Here is a 23,404-nt window from a genome sequence, read left to right as displayed (position 1 = left end):
CCATCGCAAATTTGATAAAAATCCAGAGTTTTAGCTGTGAGAAAATGTACCAAATTTCACTTAGTTATCACATTTGCGGACACATCGAATTAAATTCAAGAATGTGTTTTTCGGTCTGACGAAGATCTGAAAAATTATTCATTAAATCAGAGAATTTAATTTCCAATTTTAAAAGTAATTTTGCACACTGAATTGTTCTAAACAACGAATTAAGCAAACAAACAAAACAAATTCAACTTGATAAAGTAGTCATTTAAAAATATTTTATCGAGTACTTTTAAATTATTTAAATAAGAGCAGTGCTTTGATTTTCTAGATAAAACAGGAAACCAGAATTTTGTAATTATAAGTCCAAAAACTTTTACAACAAAATGAACGTTGAGATGGCTTATTCTGCTTTTTTTTCATGGAGAAACTGAATTTGCTTTTTACATTATTCAATGTAAGATTATAAATGGAATTCGGATAAATTAAATTTATCTTCCCTATGGAGAAATATTGAGTGTTATACAAGGTGTGTTCAAACGAAAAGGTACAAAACGGACTGTCGGTATAAATGAAGACTTTATTCAAAGTATACACCATAGGCGTAAGCACAACGATCCCATTGATTAACGAATCGAAGGATTCCTTGTTCCCAGAATTCCTGTGGCCGTGACGAGATCCAATCCTTCTCAGCGTCCTTAAGTTCGCCATCCGAGTTGAAGCACTTCCATTCCAGAGGTTTTTTCAGAGGACCAAACACATGAAAATTGCAGGGAGACATGTCCGGGCTGTAGGGTGGATGGTCGAGCTGCTCCCACTTGGACAGTTCTGCGTGTATGACCCTGGAGAAGTGTGGCCGCGCGTTATCATGAATCAGAACCATACCCTCCGTGGGTAGCCCCGGTCTTTTGTTCTTGATGGACCTGCGTAATCTTCGGAGTGTCTCACAGTACACATCGGAGTTAATGGTGCTTCTGTGCACGAGGAATTCAACAAGTAGCGGACCTTGGACGACGAACTCAAGGACGGTGTAAAGGGCTGGGTCTCGCCACGGCAGCAGGAATTCTGGGAACAAGGAATCCTTCGGCTCGCTAATCAATGGGATCGTTGTGCTCAGTCCTATGGTATATACTCTGAATAAAGTCTTCATTTATACCTACAGTGTTGTTTCGTACCTTTTCATTTACACTCCCTTGTATAAATAACAGTTATATAAATTATGGTATGCTTTGAGTGAAAATAAATTGATACATTCCAATAGCAACACAGTATTTAGACAGTTACTTGAACTGTCACAAATCAAAACCATAAGAACCATTCAAAGCTTCGTCTAAACTTTGATCGAAAGCGTCATATTGAAGCTAATGTATGTTGAATACTCAAAATAACTATTCTTATTTATAAACATCTAATGTTTGTGTGAGAAATATCGCTAACATCACCGAAGAAAAATTGGAAGTGTTTGAAACTTAAAAGCGATAAATTTAATTGTTTATGAACGTAAGTAACTTTTCGAGTAACATAAACATTTTAATAAAGTACAATAATAATGAAATTGAAGTTAGAAAATTTAGCTACACACAGTGCTCCAATGATTTATATTTCATAAATAAGATAGCTGCATTGGGAACTGAATCATTGACAGCTAGAAAATATAAACTTTTCTTATGATTAAAAATAGGGAAAAAAAAGAATCAAAGAACGTCGATAAATAAATGATTCAGTTTCTTGGGTTGAAATAGTAACATAAGAAAAAATCTTGAAAAATGACAAAAAGAAAAAAAAAAAAAAAAATCCGCCTGCTTACATTGGCTGCGTTTTTATACCTTCTTGTAAATTATTAAGAGGATAACAAGCATTTTTCACATTTTATCCCATTACATAACTTTGTTTATTTTCAACATGAAAAGCCACTACTTAATTGTTTTAAACACTTGTATGTCATTGTTTTTCCTTAATTTCTTATGGCCAATAACAAAGACAAACAACGTCTTATTTGTAAATAATTCTATATGTTAATAAAAATAGGGATTTATTATTTATAAATATTTTGGTTTTATATTACTATATATTATTTTTCAATAAATTATGTAATTGTTATTTCAAAATATATTGATTAAATATTTTGAAATAATAACTAAAGATTTAGGCTTTGCAAATCAATAGGAAATGGTTTTGCTTCGAAAAAGTATCTACAATCTTGTATCAACAATTCCAACCACAAATTGATGATTTATCTAAAATAATTTTAATTTCGAAATATCTATACATTTATTTATTCCGATCAAATAAAATTGATTGATTGACCGATTTTTGATATTTTCTTAAGTCCCGCAACAAGAGCACTACACAATCTTGTTGGAACTCACCATTTTCGATTGAAAAAAAGTTTTTTCCATTGTTCTGTATTTGAAAACATGAAGTAAATTTCATTTTAAGTAACTTTTGTTTATGTTTCCGTAAACAAAACAATGCAAAATATGTAAAGTAATTTTTAATCCATTTAGTAAGTTGTATAAAAGGAAGTAGAGTAAGCTGGAATTTCAATAAGATATTTTCGTTTTTTATGATAGTGATGAAAAAAAAAAGTTTTCGAAAACAATTTTTCCCCCTACAATTTGGCTATTGAAATTTATCCGGAATTCCGGAGGGATTAATGCACTTTCGAAGATACCATAAGTTTTAAAAGTAATGATTAGTTATTAAGTTTTAAGCACATTACATATTTAATTCTGAATCACAATATTTAATTCACTTGATACAACCAAATCATTTAATCTTTTAAACTAAATTGTAGTTAAAAGTGAAGAGGAAGAACAGGAACTGCTACGATATGTATATAGATGTGTCCGATTTGTAAGTTCTTCCATTATTGCAACATTAAAAAAAGTTGCTTTTTCAGTTTACAGGATGTTCTGTTTTAATCATAATCCAATAACTGATTATTTCACTGAAAATAATCGAAAAATTGTTTTAAAGTAAGTAACGGATTATATTTTATATTGCTAGGGTCAATAAATATATTTCTGCAGAAATAACGAAATCTAAGTTTTCATGCAGTTCTTCGGTTTAATTAGTCGTATTTAGTAAAATAATCTTCGCAAAAAAATTATATATATCACGTATATAGCAATCAGTCACTACAAATTATGTTGATACTGCTTCGTTCAGTGAGAGCGGGGCGGCCGACTGTATATATAATGTATATGAAATGATATTTTAAAATATAAATTAAACCCTAATTAATTTCCAACGTTTTATCTTAATTCAGCCTATATTAACTTCATTCTAAAATATTCTCTTATTTTGTGATCCCGTTTCACTTTTTCTATTTAGTAAATTCAACAATCAGTTCTAAAATTGCTGGCAAGTTCCCATACTCCGAGTGAAGGGATAAAAAATTGTCAGCCAAGCAAATTATTTTTAAAAGATCCCTATGATTCCCTACCTAAATCGAAACGTGTAAAGAAATCCCTATCAGAATCTCATTGTACATAAGCACTGGGAAAAATATTTTCTCTCTTGTCTTTTGTCGCTCTCTTCTGCTCTTGTGCCTCGCAGTGAGCGGATGCTTCTTGTTCTCCCGCGCTTCTTGTACATAAATTATGCTTCCCGGGATGGAATAAAAGCGAAGTTTAAAATTCGAACGTGTCTTCTCTCTCTCTCCGGCCACGAAACTGCTTCAGAAATTATATATTCTCTGACAGACACAAAAGGACTTCCGAATGAAAGATGGGTTGGGATTCTTGGAACCAAAATTGGAAAAGATGTGTAGATCTAATTGTTATGAGAGCCATTGATATAAGCAGAATTCTTGTAAGGTTTACACTTAAATATCGAAGTTCTATACCACTAGTCTCACAAGAATAAGATACAGCGGCAAAAGAATAGGGAGTCGTTGACCTGAATTCCATTTTAGACAGGAAATGACCCTATCTCAAAATAAATTACATTTATTTCACTTTATAAAAAGAGGTATTCTGGCAGGAATTGTAAAATATCTTATGCAGAAGGTGTATACCAGCCATGCCATTATCAAATTATATTATATTTTGCAAAATATGCATTGAGAACAAATATTAAAAATAAATTAAACTTATTTAAATTATTTTAGTGAAAATTTGTTTACAAATTGTATAAAGATTCTTTTCTAAGGACTATAACAAATGACCAAATATTAGCTTCCGATTGGGTCAAACACTTTTGTGACGTATTTTATTTTCTTGTCTGTGATACGAATCTTTGTTAAAACGCATAAAAAAAACCCTACGAAATTTATAAAACAATATTTTATAGAACATTTATTTTACTTCTAATTCTGTCACGTTTTAGGCTTTACTCCCCCCCTACTCCCCCAACCCCCCCCCCCCACCTTGATGATGTTTTAACTATAACCGGTAAATTCTTCAAGTATATGAAATTGAAAGAAAGATAATCTTTTCTGAACAATCCTCAAGCCTTAGTGGCCTGATAAAATAGCACTGCTTTCAAGCCAATATTGTCAAAAGGCCTGAAATCCAATTGCACAATAACTCTTCCTCTTTCTCAGCGCTTTTAGACCGTCAGAATCAAACAGATTAATTCTTCGAGGTGAAAAAGGAAACGTTCTAAGAGAAATCTGATTATGGCTCAAAATTTCGAACTCCTTTCTAAAATAGTATATGATTTCATGAATGAGAAATTTAACCATATATTTTTTTTAACGCGGTCGACTTTTAAAATAAGATGTTTCAAATATATAAAAAGAATTACGAGAGATAAAAGAACTATTTCATTCTAATACAAAAACAGAATATATTTCTAGCGAAATTTTCATAAAAAATAGCTCTGTTGTTTTTTATTAGATGACATTCACACGATAAAAATATATATGAATTCCTTCATTTTATTTCTTCATTCATTATCTCAATTAAATGGAGAAATAATTTATTTATTCATTCTTTTGCTAAATTATCCGTGAGAAGATGAATAATTATGGCCTTATTAACTTTCAGATTTTCTTTTTAGGCATAAGAACCAGGCTTCGCCAAATAGTACCAAGAACTGAAAATTGTGACCAAATAATTTCTAATGAAACGCCAAAAGTTTTAAAATATTGAGGTCACATAAGATTTATATTTAAACAAAAACATACTTGTTTATTAAAATATATAAAATCCTTAATACTGTAATATAAACATATAATCAAAAGTGAATTAACTTTCAAAACACCTCATTAACACAGTCAATCGGGATCTTGTAATATTTAAGCAGTTAAATCGTAAATAGTTCATATCTAGATATTTAGATAGAGTACCGCACAAACATAACCTTATTTCATCAAAAGCACGCGAAATTATTATGCATAATCTGTGTAAAGTTATGTCATCGCATGCTGTCAAGTGACGCATGAATTATGGTTTGTTGATATCAATCGTTTTCTTCATTAATATCTATTTCATGGTTTGTTGAAGACGGAATTATCATCTTCGAGCGACTAATTTCCATTCATGGCTGAAAGATTACGGATGAACGCAGAGATTAACTGCCAGTAATACATTTCATGGTAATTTTTCGTCTCAGATGCGTTATCAAAAATTCGTTATAACTTGTTCAAATAATAATTATTTATTAAGATGATTATTTTATGAAAAACAGATTTTTATCCATCATTGAAAAAAAAAAGAAAAAAAAAAGCATTTTTTAAAGGAATAGAGTCAAAAAATATTTTTTTTCCTTAGAAAAAGTGTTATGGCTGATTATATTTCACAACCAAAAAAATTATGGTGACATAGTTGAGCGAAGTAAATAAATGATGCTATTCATTAAACTAGGAACCAAAATTTTCATAAATAATGGCTCATTTTTTTCCTGAAGTAATGTGTGATGGCTTACTTCAATGAGAAATCTTATCAATGTGGAACAAATCAGTAAAATAATACAAAATATGAAGAACCATTTTATAATTCGTAAAACCATGAAACATATGTTGAAAGTCTTTTTTTTAATGCATTTATTTTTATTTAACATTTCACATTAACTAACATTTTCAGTGGAATTTTTATTTTTATTTCATGCCGTTATTTTTTTTTTTATTTATTTGCACTTATTTTTACTTTCAAAGAAAGAAATCAAAAATGGTATTATGTAAAGACTAGTACTCCTGTTCTTTCTGAAAGGTTTCATACGAAATTTGATACATATCATCGATTTTGGCTTACAGATATACAGATAATTACACAAATAGTTTTTTTTAAAAAAAATATCAGGTACAAAGAAATCCAAAATAGTGAAAATCGTTATCTTTGTGATCAAATTTTTCTGAAAACACTCCTCTTTTTCTTTTTGCATTTCCTGCACAAAAACCTGATAAAAATAAAAAGTATCAACCGATTTTTTTGAATGTTATTACATTCATATAACATTACATAATATCCATATCCATTATACCATTTACAAATATTAGATGATTCCCTAAATCTGGTCTGTATTACAAGGGGGTGTAAATGAAAAGGTACGAAACAACACTGTGGGTATAAATGAAGACTTTATTCAAAGTATATACCATAGGACTGAGCACAACGATCCCATTGATTAACGAGCCGAAGGATTCCTTGTTCCCAGAATTACTGCGGCCGTGACGAGACCCAGCCCTTTATACTGTCCTTGAGTTCGTCGTCCACGGTCCGCTACTTGTTGAATTCCTCTAGCACAGAAGAACCATTAACTCCGATGTGTACTGAGAGACATCCGAAGACTACACAGGTTCATCAAGAAGAAAAGACCGGGACTACTCACGGAGGGTGTGGTTCTGCTGTATGATAACGCACGTCCACACGTCCCCAGGGTCACACATGTGGAACTGGCCAAGTTCAAGTGGGAGAAACTCGACCATCCGCCTTACAGCCCGGACATGTTACCCTGCGATTTTCATGTGTTTGGTCCCCTGAAAAAACATCCGAAAGCGAAGCTCTTCAACTCGGACAGCGAGCTGAAGGATGTTGTGAAGGACTGGGTCTCGTCACGGCCACAGGAATTTTGGAAACAAGGAATCCTTCGGCTCGTTAATCAATGGGATCATTGTGCTTAGGCATATGATGTATACTTTGAATAAAGTTTTCATTTATGCTCACAGTGTCGTTTCGTACCTTTTCATTTGAACACCCCTTGTAGTATGCATATCGCATTATACAATTTACAAATGTTAGACGATTTCCTAAATACTGTTCACTTGAAAAAGTTAATTTTTTTATAATTATATTTCATGCTGGTCTGTATTAACTCTTTATTAATATTCAAGGATCTAATTGTTTCTACTAGCATTAAATTGTTTAAATCATATGTGAAATTGTTTAGTAAAATAAATATCACTCTTGAGCAGAAAAATTGTTACAAGATAATTTCAAGTATAGAAATTAAGGTTTTTGAACACGATTTATTTAATATCTTTTTAATAATTTTGCTTTATTTTAAGTAAGGCATAAAAATTAAAAATACGTTTATTTAAAGAATTTACTTGCCTTTGAGGATAATAATTTTTCCTTATTTGAATATTTATTTTCAAAAATTTTTCAAAATCCACATTAATTTTTTTTTTGAAAAAGTAAAAATTATTTCATTATATAACAGTTAATCATTACTAAGAAAAATTGCTTTTTATTATCTTATCATTGAAAGTTCTTATTAATTTTCATTATTAATTTCAAATGCGATTCCCCACTTTTTTTTAATGATCAATAAAATTCTGCTTCACAAATCCCAGCATGCTCTATCGATTAGCATTTAAGTACTTACTAAAGAATCATAATTATAAAAAGACAGTTTGAAATAAAAATTTACTATGAGTCTCAGATTACTGCATAGTCAAATTTCGGTCGTTTATAAAAGTGCATAAACTGAAGATAAGGTTTCTTATTCTTAATAAAATATTTTTATGAAAAAAGGCAATTAAAATTTTTATTTTGTGTTCATACCTGCTGAAGATTAAAAGAAACACTAATATTGTATTTTTTCTATTTATTTTATTATATTATCAGTTGTGGTGTTTAGAAAGATAAAATTCCTTATATTGGAGAAAAAATTATAATATTAATTTCAATTCCTTGCTCGGTTAGACCTTTTCTAACATGACTTTGATATTTTATAAATCTTTTTCCTAACTATTCTTTAAAAATAAATGTTTTAAATCTTGCGTTTGAATTTGAGATAAGTTTTATATAAATGTTTTAGTATAAATAAAAATTTGTATAGTATGTATAAATAGTATTGTATAGTATGTATATAGTATGTATAAATAAAAGTTTGTATAGTATGTATAAATAGTATTGTATAGTATGTATATAGTATGTATAAATAAAAGTTTGTATAGTATGTATAAATAGTATAGTATAGTATGTATATAGTATGTATAAATAAAAGTTTGTATAGTATGTATAAATAGTATTGTATAGTATGTATATAGTATGTATAAATAAAAGTTTGTATAGTATGTATAAATAGTATTGTATAGTATGTATAAATAAAAGTTTGTATAGTATGTATAAATAGTATTGTATAGTATGTATAAATAAAAGTTTGTATAGTGTGTATAAATAGTATTGTATAGTATGTATAAATAAAAGTTTTTATAAATGCTGATTAATATCTTGATTAATTCTTCTTACATCTAACAATATGAATATTTTTAATTAATAGTTTATTGATTTATTTCGGATGAGAAATATTTGATAATGATTTATTGTAAGATTTAAATGCATATTACATGAAAGTTAAGAAGAAAGCAAAGATTTCAAGAATTTTTTTCTAACAAATAGGAGAATACATACGAAATATACCTAAAAGCAGCACATGTAGAAATCAGCAACATGCACTCAGAAAACAGAGCATTATTTTAAATAACCTGACAATACAAGAACACTCAGAATACAGTTAGAGATTTAGTTCCTTGATTATATACTCCAAAGAAAAAACTGCTGCTCGTGTTGTATAGTCTTTCTCTCCTCCATTTATATAGTCTCAGTGACAGAATATTGTATTTTCTAGAAGAATCCGCAGATCTTGACTCTTAATAGATATATTGATTGATTCTTGTATCTTCAATTCATCATGATTCTTGTATCTTCAAGAAACATCGTTTTTGTTGCCAAAGTCACCAAATGCTTCACCAAGTTCGGAGATTATTGACTTGGCATCCATTGAGAATATTAATCTTAAATTAAAGTTAAAACATTAACAAATAAATCTTAATTAATATCAAAGGTTAATCTTTTATTTAGGGATATTTCCTTTTTTTGCATTGTTATTTTTTAAATGGGAGACTGGTTTTAAGAAGATATCAATTTTATAGAAACCATAGTGTTTGTGACTGGGTTAATGTGAAGATAATGATTTGATCAAAAGAATATTTAAGCAAAAAATTATAAATTTTTATTATTTATGTTGACACTTTTTACTTCTTTTTATACAAAATTATTGTAACAGTACTGATTTTATTAATTTTTTTTTGTCATTTGATATTTTAGCTTTTAATGAATTCAAGGATTCAAATCATTTTTATTTCATGATTTGAAATATGTCTAGATATTATGTATATGTCTATGATATATGTCTATGATATTATGTCTATGATATATGTCTATGAATATATGTCTATGAATATATGTCTATGAATATATGTCTATGAATATATGTCTATGAATATATGTCTATGAATATATGTCTATGAATATATGTCTATGATATTATGTATGCCTATGGACATAATATTTCCTATATGGAATGAGTAAGATGACGGAAATTTATTATACAATTTTTCTAACTAAAAGCACAGAAAAGTGTGATTTATTTTTGAACCTGGCTGCAAAGTTTGTCTTTTTTGCATTCACAGTAATTAAATCTAAGAAAGTTGATAAAATTATATCTTGGTTTATAGTTTTGTTATTAGAAGTTTAGCTCTGTACCAATAGAGTGATCGAAAGACAATTAAATGTCTGTTTACTGATATAATTCTATATTTGTAATAACTCTATCATTATATGCTTAACAAAATTAGATAGATCATAGAAAATCTTCTCATTAACTCTGATTTGATTTGTTTAATACTATCCTTATTCTTGTACATGATAGAGCAAATCAAAGTATAGATTATTTTTTTGTATTTCTGCTTGCATGTGAAAACGTTGAGTAAAAAAAATGGTATTTAATCTTGACTTTAACAATATAGAATTATTTCAAATTTTGCACCCAAAAGGTCGATCGGAAGGGATCTAAATGATACATTTGATTTTTTTTCACAAATCGATGGAGCTACACATAAAATGTACCATAATGAAAAAAATTCGCTAGAAATATCTGCGAATTTAAAGGAACAACAAGTTTATTAAGAAATGTCATAAAATTCTTTATATTACAAGTTATATCACTGAAATTCAATATATGATTCCAATATATCACTCCAACAACACATATCCATTTTTAATTTGTCTAGTCAGTCAACGGGATGCAATAAAATCCAAATTGAATATTCGGTTCCCTTCCCAAAATGACAAATCTAAACATGAAAAGTATCATGGTGATGAAAGTCAAGGAATGTTTAATAATTTATATATAAAAAAAAACATGAGAAAAATCCTTTGCAATCCAAGGAAGATAAAGGAAATTCGATATGTAAACATGACTTCAACAATGTAGATCCATTTTAAATTTTGGATCTAGTCAGTCAGTGTGAGGTGGTCAAAAGGACAAATTCGATTTTCTTCCCAACATGAAGGAGGTAAACATAAAATGTATCATAATGGAGGAAGTCGAGGGAATGTCTGCTAGTTTATAAGAACAGTTAATTTATTGTGGAATAACAGAAAATCCTTTGAACTCCAAGAAAGATTTCTTTTTTAAAAAATCGGTATATTGGTAAATCAGTAAAATCCACAATATAGGTTCATTTCAAATTTTGGATCTAGTCAGTCAGTGTGAGGTGGTCAAAAGGACAAATTCGATTTTCTTTCCCAAAATGAAGGAGGTAAACATAAAATGTATCATAATGGAGGAAGTCGAGGGAATGTCTGCTAGTTTATAAGAACAGTTAATTTATTGTGGAATAACAGAAAATCCTTTGAACTCCAAGAAAGATTTCTTTTTTAAAAAATCGGTATATTGGTAAATCAGTAAAATCCACAATATAGGTTCATTTCAAATTTTGGATCTAGTCAGTCAGTGTGAGGTGGTCAAAAGGACAAATTCGATTTTCTTCCCAACATGAAGGAGGTAAACATAAAATGTATCATAATGGAGGAAGTCGAGGGAATGTCTGCTAGTTTATAAGAACAGTTAATTTATTGTGGAATAACAGAAAATCCTTTGAACTCCAAGAAAGATTTCTTTTTTTAAAAAATCGGTATATTGGTAAATCGGTAAAATCCACAATATAGGTTCATTTCAGATTTTGGATCTAGTCAGCCAATTTTAAGTGATCCAAATGGCATATTCGATCTTCTTTCCCAAAATGAAGGAGATGAACATGAAATATGCCATAATGAAGCAAGTTTAGTGAATGTCTGCTAAATTATAAGAACAATTTTTTTATTAAGGAATGCGATAAAATCCTTTGAGATATATATATAAAAAAATTAGACATGTAATCATAACTTTAACAATGTAGATTCATTTGAAATTTTGAATCTAGTCGATAGGTATAGTGTGATATAGAAAGAATATTCGATTTTCTTCTCTGAAATGGAGGAGTTAAACTTCAAATGTACCAGAATGGAGAAAATTTAGTGAATGTCTGCTCATGTATACGAACAACTTATTTATTAAAGACTGCTAGAAAATCCTTTGAGCTTTAAGAAACAATGCAAAATCGTCTCACATTTTGGATCTAATCAGTCGGTGGAAAGTGATCTAGATGACATATTTGATATTCTTTCCCAAGATTAAAGAGCTAAATGTGAAATGCACTATAATGGAGGAAGAGTAGGGAATGCCTGCTAATTTATACTAACACTGAATTTATTAAAGAATTCCCGGAAATCCTTTACACTCGAAGAAAGATAACTGAAATTTGATTGATGATTGCAACAATGTAGATCTATTTCAAATTTTAGATATATTTCATTATTATTAGGAAACGATCCAGTTTGCATATTCGAATTTCTTCTCAGAAACGACGAATCTAAACATAAAAAGAGAACACATAAGCCTATATTTCGAAGAATGCGCCCCCCCTCCTCCCCCCCAAAAAATTTAACTTTATTCTTTGGTTGTGAGCGAAATTACTCTTGTCACTAAAATCCAATGAAAACATTACACAATCAATATATTGAAATATTTTATCAAATTGAGATTTCTTTGAAACCCAGATTAACTCGGAGCTGAATTTTAATATGTGGGAGGGCCCTCAATTTCTTGATTCAACACGTTCAACCTCACTTAGCCGAACATTAAAGCTGACAAGAACGATGTAAGTAGCAAAGGCGAGAGGCTGAAAAAAAAAGCTTAAAAAAAGAAACGACAGATAAAAGAGGTTTATTCCGGACTCCTAAACTAAATGTCGAAGATTTAAATAATCGCTTTTTGGTCCGATACTTTTCCTTTTCAGCAACTTGATTTCTTTAAACTCTTTTCTTTTCTTTTGTCCCCCACTTTTCTTTTTTTTTTTCCTGGAACGCTTCAGATATTTCGCTGAGCGTGGGGGAGAAATTATCGCTTGGTTGGCATCACTTGTCAGCCATTGTTCTGTCATCTTCCAGTTGTTCTAAACAAAGGCCGTCACACTATGTAAGTCCCGAACCTCTCACTTCTTCTTACAAGTTCTTTCGATTCCTCCCCTTTTCTTTTTTTCTTTTCTTTTCTTGTTTTCTTTTATACACTCGAAAAGAAGATTCGGTGATTTCTTTTTTCTTTCTTTGTATCACAGCAAGCATAAAAATCTAGACATTTATGAAATCTTGAAACCACTCGACTGAGGATGGATTATGGATGGTTTCGAATGTTACTCATGCATGTTGGGGCATCGTTGTTTCGTTTTGTTTCGCATCAGAATGCGTTTTGTGATTCAGTGTTTATTACTGCGATAAATTTTTTTTCACTGGTGGTTGCGAAAAAAATGTTTGTAGGCGAAGCCGTGTAGCGTGAAAGCAATTGTGTATATAAATCAAAATATATCTCATCCATTGTTTGTTTATGGCATTCTTATAAACGTAGATAATAAGATTGTGTATGAACGACAATCTAACTTTTCAAATTCGAAACTCACAAGACCACGATAAAAATTCGATTTGAGATAAGGTAGGTGTAAAAATAATAAATATAATAATTAAAAAATAATTTTTGACCTAAAGTAGGCAATGCAGATTAATTTAAAATTATTTTAATAATATCAATAAATAATTAAATGACAATAATAATAATTTCAATAAATTATTAAATAACAATAACAATATCTTCAATAATTAATTAAATAATAATAATATTAATTTCAATATATAATTAAATAATATTAATTTCAACATATAATTAAATAATAATATTAATTTCAATATATAATTAAATAATAATATTAATAAATAATTAAATGAGAACAATAGCAATAAATAAGAACAATAGCAATAAATAATTAAATAATAATAATAAAAAAATCTATAAATATACCGTAAGTTATTTTAATAAATAAATGAAGAGTCATTGCAATTAAAGTTATAATTTCTATAGACAAGTGTTTTAATAAAGGAAACTTTAATGGAACTTTCTTCGCAATAATTGTCTAATAAAACGCACGGTACAAGTTATATGTAATGGGCTTGCTTTTTTTACAGTACATTAACAAGTTTAATACATGCGCAGCCTTAAAAACATCAAGTGAATGAAGGGCCGTAGAAATTATTGGCTTGTAATCATTGAAAATGCAAATTTAAAAAGTAATAAATCAACAAAAAGTATTTCAGACGTAAAAAAAAATATTACAATTTCTAATTTGGTTTTAAAATTATCCAAAATAGTTATATTTTAACAAATGCAGATGATATTTTATTATTTACAACAAATTTGAAGAATAAAAGCAAAAACTCGAATTGGCAAAATTCCAATGTACATACATTTAAATTTTCAAAAAAAAAGTATAAAGTTAAATCTTTCGACAAATTTAATTCATATTAATTTGATATATCATTAATCGTTTTATATATTTGATATGGCCGGGTCAATTGAAATGTGAAACCCACTGAGAACTTTTCAAAAAACTTACAGGAATAACATGGACATAATTAGATTTTAAATATTAGAATATCACGTACCGCTATGTTTTTCATGCGAATATCATGCGAATTATTTTATGTAAATTATTTCACTTAAAAAAATTTTCTATTTGAAAACTAACTGACTAACGGAGATTTCTTTATAGGTAGAATAAATGCTTTTTTCATACCTTTACATTTGTTAAAATTTAATATCTCGTAACAAAAATTTTTATTTGAAATTTTAAAATATTTCAGGAAGTTTTTTTTTTTTTTATATATTTTCATTACTTTTTGAAATAATAAATTATTGAATCAAAGATTAGCTCATAATTTCTTATCCTAATCTTTTTTGTTTTTATAAAATCTTAATTAAGAAAATGGATTGAGAGAAATCCTTTGAGTTACTAAAGAATTTCTTTAGCTGAAAAATGTGGCTCCAATTTTGGATTTATATTGTTTAGCTTAATAGAGTTAAAAAATATTTTTTGCCTATAAATTTCTCTCTTGCAATAATGACATATCTTCAAAAAATAAATTATTAAAATGACAGACTATAAGGAAAATTTATGGTTTATCACCCATTCGTTCATTATTTAGTGTCAAATAATAATAAAAAAAAACCCGTCCCTTTATACCATGTAAGAAAATTGTTCCCTTTAAAAAGGAGCTTATTACTTTAAAGTAGATCATTACCTTTAATATATATATTCAAAGAAACAAATTTAATTTATATTCAAATCCTAGAAGTTCTTTTTATAAACAAAGCTTAATCATCAAACGATTTCTTAAATTACAGAGTAATTTATACTTAAAAATTCTGCTGAAATCTTCAAATTATTCATTTTTATGTTTTTAACTTTCATCATTTGCTATTTATTTATTTTTTAAGTCTCAATAAAGATTTATTCATAAGCGACTTCTTATTTTCAAATTATTTATGTTGATTAACAATTAAAAATTCATCAAATAATTTTACTGTAGTGCTATTATTTTAAAGGAAATAAAATAATGACTTCTTTGCGTATGTTTAAAGAAATTTTCTTAAAAATCATGAATTTTTGAAGGGGAGAATACTCTTTAAATGTGTTGATTAGAATTTATTAGATTAAGTAATATATGAATAAATGCTAGTGACATTTTTATTTTCGAAATGATTTCAGAAATGTATTTTAATTTTATGTCACAAAACGAAAAATTCAGATAAATAATTCAACTCGCAAATTTTATATTTATCATCTTACCTTCTAAAACACATGTGAAATCCTTTTAATAGTATAAAATTTCTAGAAATACAAAAGCAAAAACGATTGGCGTACAAAAATATTATAACAGATAATTGCTCTTTGAATTTACTAAAATATGCTTCAAAAACATAATTAGTCAAATATTTTTATGTTTAGCAATATTATCTGAAAATGGTGATATATGATGTTAGAAACTGAATCCAGTTTATAAATATTAATGGTTGATTCTTGAAAAAGCTCTGAGTCCTTTGAAATGTCATTCAAATATATATTGGTACTAGTTGCTGTACTTATTCGAATAGACCTTGTTGATATATGGAGTGGTGTATACACAGAAAAAAATTTACGAATTAGCGGATGATTGGAGCATTTGTTATTAGTAAAAAATTCTTGTTGATCAGATAAACAATTTAAACATTAAATAATATCCACAATACATGAAAAATAATCCCATTTTATTTTGTTAATAATTATTTAAAATTGTCTTCAAAACCGAAATTTTTTTTGATAATTAAAAAAAATTATAATTATTTTTAGACATACTTGATATATTTAAAAATCGAAATAGGAGAAAATACAAATGATGATATGCAATAAATTATAACATATTGCAGTACCTCATACCGTGTATTCATACAAAATGTTTTTTATAAAACAGCTCACAATAAATCTGCATTTAATTTGCTGTATATAATAAATTTAATAATTATGTATCAGTATGTTGAAAAAATTCAAGAAGAAGAAAATAATTACAAGAAATAAAAATAAAATGAACCATTTGTATTATTATTTTTCATTTATGTATGACAATTAATTTAAATTAAGAAAATTAGTTTAACCTGCATTGCATAAATTTGCAAATTTATAATACCCACAATTGCTGTTTTTGAATAATTTAAGATTTAATTAATGAGATAATACTTATTGCATCATAAAAGTTTTTCAATCCCGGAATTCAACCTAAGTAATTAACTTTTTAGTTGTGTATTTAATTTCAGAATTGCTTTTTTGGCTGTTTATCCTACCTTTCGTACTCTCGTTTATACCCATTTAAATCTGATAAAGATTAAGGAAAATCCGCGAGTTATAGAATTAATGGCGTGTTCTAAAGATATAAGAATAAATTTTTAAAACACTCTTCGTGTCTTTCAATGTTCGTGCCTTTTTCATTTATTATTTTTATTATTAAAAACATTTCACCTATTTCTTTTTAAAAGATTCCTTGAAAAATATAATTAAAACTGATTAAAAAAATACATTCCAAAATTTAAAAAGTTGTTAGGCATCCTTCCTGGATAGAAGAAGAATTTATTAAAAAGAATCTTGAAGTGAGAAAAATGAAGAATTTCATATTCTTTCAAAAGCAGAAGGAATTTCGAAGGAATTCGTCTATTTTTTGCACACATTCTCATTTTTCTATTTTTTTTATATCAGTGATATAACTCAATATTCTAAATATTTTAAACAACAACAAAAAATGTTACTTGTAAGAAATTTAATGTAATATGTTATATAATTTCTTTTAAATTGCATCCACCTTTTTATTAAAAAAAGATACAAAATTATGGCCACTTCAGACATATAATGGAATATACAAAGAAATTGTTTAAACAAAAGCATAACAAAAGTGCTGTTTTCAATAGTTTGTTATAATTTTGAAATAATATATTCTAATAAAGCTTTTTAGTTTGAAAGTCTAACGTTAGAGTATTTATAAATATGCTCACTTTTCTTTTGGGTGCATAAAAATCAAAACTAGTGTTTTTGTGTATGATAAACATTATCTGCTTCATTATTCTACTTATTCGTGTTTAAGATGCAAAGTATTGCAATTCTATCTACTTTTATGAAAAAGGGTTTATACATTCAGTGAAATATTCATTTTTCATTTAAATGATATTAAATAATCGTTATTTCATATCTATTAAATACTTGTTTTAAATATAAAATAAAATAAACTTCATAAAATGAAGTACTCAGTGATCATTACGAGCTTACTTCGAAATATTTCTGCCACAATGATTTAACAATTATATAAATTATTATTAGATTTCAATGAAAATGTAATAAACCGAATAAAAGATTAAATGATTTAAGAAGAGTTTAAATATTTATTTCGTAGGCAATAATTTTTTTCTCATAACTCCATAAAGAACAATGAATCTTTAATTTTAATTTGAAGCTCATATGTAGTTTATTTTTTAAAATTTACAATATAGAATCTTCATATACAAGTCTCATTGTGCATATCTGGGCATGTATATTTATATCAGCATAATCTCTTAACCACTGGTATGATTTTGAAAAACTGAATCATTGTCGCCGCGATTACAAGCAGCAGGAAACCTAAAGTTGATTGCTTATGATCATCTCCATTTACAGTACAATGTAACGCAAAAGGTACATCTTATAACAGAAGTAGAGGTAAAGGATTCCCACAAACTTGAAAAGCTAGAACCGACCACGATATCTGAAACTTCCCTTCTTTATATTTGAAATTATCTCCTATAGGAAATTTATTGTAGAGATAGATTAATTTCCAATCCAACGCTTTAGGATAGAGTGGGGGAGGATTTTAAATATTTTTAATAGTTGTGACATTTATTTAATTCTTTTCGTTAAAAATATGAGAGAGAAGAGAAATTAAACTTTTATTAGGGCAATAATTTTCTTAGGATGAAACCTACAAGTATGGCATGTAAAGATGTTTATTTGCAATTTCTTGAGACAGTATTTATGTTTGAATTTAGTAAAGAAGTTTAAATCGTTTTAATTGAAATCCTATAACGATGAAGTGATTCTTACCTTTTCATGATTCAGTAATGGTATGCCGATGAAAAGAACTAATTAGCTTCAAAATATTTTGGTCTCAATTACTGAAATACTTGATTTCCAAAAACGTGATAAAAGCATAAAAAATATTATATGCAGTGCGCCATATTAAGCTTTTAATATGAACAACTTTTCGCAAATAAAATAATATTAATGTCAATTGCGCTATTTAAATAACACTATTCCGTTTCTTGGTTATCACAAGGTTTGATTAAAAAAAATTAATACCAAGTACTTACTGATATAGTTCTAGAAAAATTAATGTAATTACTTACAGATGATAAATAACAAACTTTGAAGTTAGCCATATATTCTACTTTCAATGACTTCACGATGAGTAGCTAAAGCTATTTATGCTTTATGTAGTTGCCACGAAATCTCCATCGCACCATAATGAGATCATAATTTTAAACTGAATCTTAAAATTTTCTGAAAAACAAGTCGGTCTAAAAACGCTTTGATGATAAAAACACGATTTCAACAGGTGTCTGAAGATCATTAAGATTACATCAGGTAAACACATTAATAAATCTTAGCCCAAACTTCGCACCCTGAGGTTACAGATGTAAAAGGGTGTAAAAGAATGCGTACTCCATTTTGTAAATTAACAACCTTAAAGTGGCCGCATCCTTAAACCTAATAGACAACCAGTCCTTGTTGTTTTGCCTTTGAGACCATTACAGATTCCAGGCTAAAAACTAAGTATCATATCAAAATCTCGAAATAAAGGGCTAGGGAACGCCCGGGGGAGGAAGAAAAGAAGGATGGAAAGACACTCCATGTGGGGTGGGAAGGGAAAAAATAACAGAAAATGAACATCCCCAGAACGTGCTGGGTGATCACGTTCTTCACTTTATGATCTATGGATTTCCAGGTCCATAAAAGTCTGGGCGCTATCCTCTAAAAAATCAGCCTTTTCAGATGACACGGATAGAAGTAGTATCCTCCATGCCGCCGTATTTTTAGGGGCTATGGATGATAAATTATAGCTTTTATTGCGCTCTCAGGTTCCATAAAAACGGCATGGGTCTTATATTAAGGAAAAAGGCGGTTGGCAGGAGGGGTGAATACTTTGGGACAGACGGACTTAAAAGCTGTCCTTGCTCTGTAATTAAGTTACAAACTGGCGAGACGTGCTACACTTCTTTTTCTTACCAGCTTTTATGAAGTCAAAAATTTATCTGTGATGGAAAGCCCGTGACTTTCGTATCGCGCTGTATGCTTTTGGGTGAGCAGTTCGCTCGCTTTCTTTTCAAAAGATATATCTCTCGAGATTTTATCGATTGATTTTTTTTTCCTCGAGTCAATATGGAGGCTTTTTTTTTTCAGTCAATGAAATGTTGTGAAACGTGCTACCTGATATCTTAATGGTGATTGCTTCCCATAAATTGTGTGCTATCATTCTGGAAGTCGGTTGGAGGTTTTGTGTCAGTAAGCTGTCTTCAAGTGGATTGACAAAGAAATGAAAATACTAACTTGAATATAGATTTATACCGCTAAAAGAATATGATGATTGAAAAGAATCGAATTTCCATTTAGATATGAACAATTAAATATTTCAATAAGACATATGGTGATTCTATTTCACTATATTTTAAAATAATATATACTGGTGCTTATAACTACCATAGTTGTTATAGTATATATGAGTTGACTCATTATTCTTAATAATCAGAAAAATATGCAGTTAGTTGGATTAGTCTTTTTTTTTCAGTCAATGAAATGTTGTGAAACGTGCTACCTGATATCTTAATGGTGATTGCTTCCCATAAATTGTGTGCTATCATTCTGGAAGTCGGTTGGAGGTTTTGTGTCAGTAAGCTGTCTTCAAGTGGACTGACAAAGAAATGAAACTGCTAACTTGAATATAGATTTATACCACTAAAAGAATATGATAATTGAAAATAATTGAATTTCTATTTAAATACGAACAATAAAATATTTCAATAAGACATATGGTGATTCCAATTCATTATATATTAAAATAATATTTACTTGTGCTTCCATAGTTCTTATAAATATATATCAGTTGTCTCACCACCCTTAATACTCAGAAAAATATGCAATTAGATGAATTAGTCCTTTTTCTAGTCAATGAAGCGTATCACCAGATATCTTAATGATGGTCGCTTCTCGTAAATTGTGTGTACTAATCATTCTGGAAATCGGTTGGAGGTTTTGTATAAGTAAGCTCCCTTGAAGTGGATCGACAAAGAAATAGAAATGCTAACTTGAATATAGATTTATACCTCTAAAAGAATATGACAATTGAAAAGAATCGAAATTCAGTTTAGATATCATCAATTAACCTGTAACTGGAGTCATGACTGGAGCCAGAAACATGGAATTAAAATGACTCCATTGCGATATTTTTTTGTCTTTTGTAAACAGCATTGGAATTTATTTTGGAAATACAATACATTTTGAAAATTATGTAGTTACCAAAAACATTAAAAATATTAATATTAAAAGTGTTAAATGTTATAATATTAAATGTTGGAAACATGTTATAAGAAAAACCTTAAAAAATCTTGTAATGAATATTTACTTCGTTTAGATATCACTGAATTACATTAATGTTACTATTTTTTAGAATTAAACTAACAAAAATGAAGAATTCAAAATTAAATTATTATTTTAAGAATATTTCTTTATTTTTTTTTTAAATTATTCAAATTTAAAAGCAGCAATATAAAACAGTAAACTCAAAACGCCACGTGATTCCACTATATCAAAATCATGCAAATCTGACTTCTCTTGACCTCTATATTTTTGTCTAATTGCAATAAATTTAAATTTGTATATTTTGCAATCCTAGCAACATGTTGGTCGAGAAAATGTAGGTCCAGGCTTCATTTTCAATCAGATATAACAGTTGAAAATTAGGACTAATTCTGAGCAACTTCAAAACAATATTGTGCTGAGGCGCATTTTTGCATTATTCAAATTAAAAGCAGTTTCAGAGACATGAAGTCAATGAAATCATAAATAACAACAAAAACTACGAAAAAGAATAACTCGATCGTACGCACGTATTCCTTCTTAGACTTTTGGCAACATAATGTTCAATCAATTTGAAGATGCTGAGATGATCTATTCAAGTATAAAACACCACGAGATAATCAGAGCTAATGAACAACGCGGAGTCATATTGACTCCCATTTCCCATTACGTGTTCAATATTTTCAATAAAATTAATTAAATAATATATTAATCATATATGATTTTAATCAATATATGGCTATTTTAATTTATTATGTTTTAAAATAATATATACTTGTGTCTATGATAGCTCTTATAAGTATACATCAGTTGACTCATTATTTTTGAACTGAGAAAAATACTCAATTAAGTGAATTTTATATTTATGAACTTATATTCCAACTCATGGTGAACTCTCTCTATAAGTTAAATGCATATAAGCGCCACAACTAGCTCTCTGGAGAACTCAGGAAATAGCAGTTATCCCAGATACATACACAAAGTTTACAACAGATACTCTTTTGAAAAATCATAGGGAGTCAACAGCCCATTTCCTTAGCAACGAAGGGAGGTTGAAGAGACTGGACATTTTGTGGTGTCTAATCACATACCGTTAGCCGTCATCACTAAACGACAGAGTTCAAATAAAATGCTCAACCAATTCATTTTGAAATTATAACGTTTTCATAGAATTGTATGTATAAATAAACAACGCTTTGAAGTAGCTTAAACGATATATGAATTATTTTGAACTCGCGTATCGTAAAAAATGCTCTAAATAAATTATACAATTTAGTATGTGCATTTTTAATATTTTAGACTATTAAGTTTATGTTCTATATTATGATGCAAAAAACACTAATAATATTTTTTGCTAGATTATATTTATTTCATTTTAATGTTGATATGTAATATTTTTTCAAAAATTTTCTTACAATTTCTGAGATTTTATAATTTTTTTTCAATGTTTTAAATATTAGATTGGGATAAAAATAATTGTTGGATTTACAGTCAGTTTAGTTTACAGATAGTTAGCTACTTCTTCGAATATTTTGTCAACTACATGATTTAGAATTATGCGAATGAATTTTTAAAAAATTGTAAATTGGTCTGAATTAAATTCAAATTCAATTATTAAATTCAATTTCTGATTATCTAACTCTCAGTTTCAAATTTAATGGCATTTTAAAGGTTAGACATACATAATGCAACACAACAAAACATTTATTAAGCATTAATATTATGTCTTCTACTATGTGATTGTATAACATTAAGAAAGATTTCCATTTTAATGTTTATAATGTTTTTATGGGTTCACCAATTCCTTATTTTCTTATTTTATTTTCATCTAAATGTTTTCAAAAGAAAAAAGTAAGTCGTTTATTTAATTTCTACAAAAGCAATCGCTTAGTCAAATTTAAGAAAATGATCGAGTTAATAATTATCTTTGCCCATTTACTTATGTAATTAGTGACTCAATATGTCCAGAAACAGCGTGAAAGGATAAAGAAAAGACAGTAAATTTGCAAATTTTAGATTTGATATGAAAATACTACCAACTTTTTCTTTTTTATTCCATGCAGATTTCAAATATCGCTCAATTCGCCAATCGTTTTTCAGAAAAATAATGCTGTTTGCAAATGCGCTAAAAAGGATAAAGTAATTTCATGCATAATGCTATTTCTTTAAGGAAAATTATTGCAATAATTATCATCTTTAAGAATTTGCTTATGTAATTAGCTGTTCACTATTTCAAAAAAAAAAAAAAAAAATGAAGAAGGAAAAAGGGAAGCACATCATGCGAGGAAAGAGTGTTCTAAATTTTTATTTTTTTGTGGAGAATATATTCAATAAATATTGCCTCAAAGGAATTGGGATTTTTTTTTCAATTAAAAAATCATATGAACTTATTTCTGGAATTAGGTAAGAAATCGTGAAAAGTGATTTAAGTAAAATAAAAAAAATAAATTAAAAATTAAAAAAAAAACGTTGAGTTAAAAATTTACAAAATTGCTCATCAATATAAGATGTTTGATTTCTGCTGACAAAAGTAAGCCCTTGATTTTAATTTTAACATATTGTAATATGTTTAGGCATAATAAATTTTGCAGTATTCAAATAATTAGAAATGTTATAACGATTTTCGACGCA

Source organism: Argiope bruennichi, chromosome 4 (genome assembly GCF_947563725.1).
Source record: "Argiope bruennichi chromosome 4, qqArgBrue1.1, whole genome shotgun sequence".
Classification (NCBI taxonomy): Eukaryota; Metazoa; Arthropoda; class Arachnida; order Araneae; family Araneidae; genus Argiope; species Argiope bruennichi.
Note: the sequence above shows the minus strand (reverse complement) of the source record.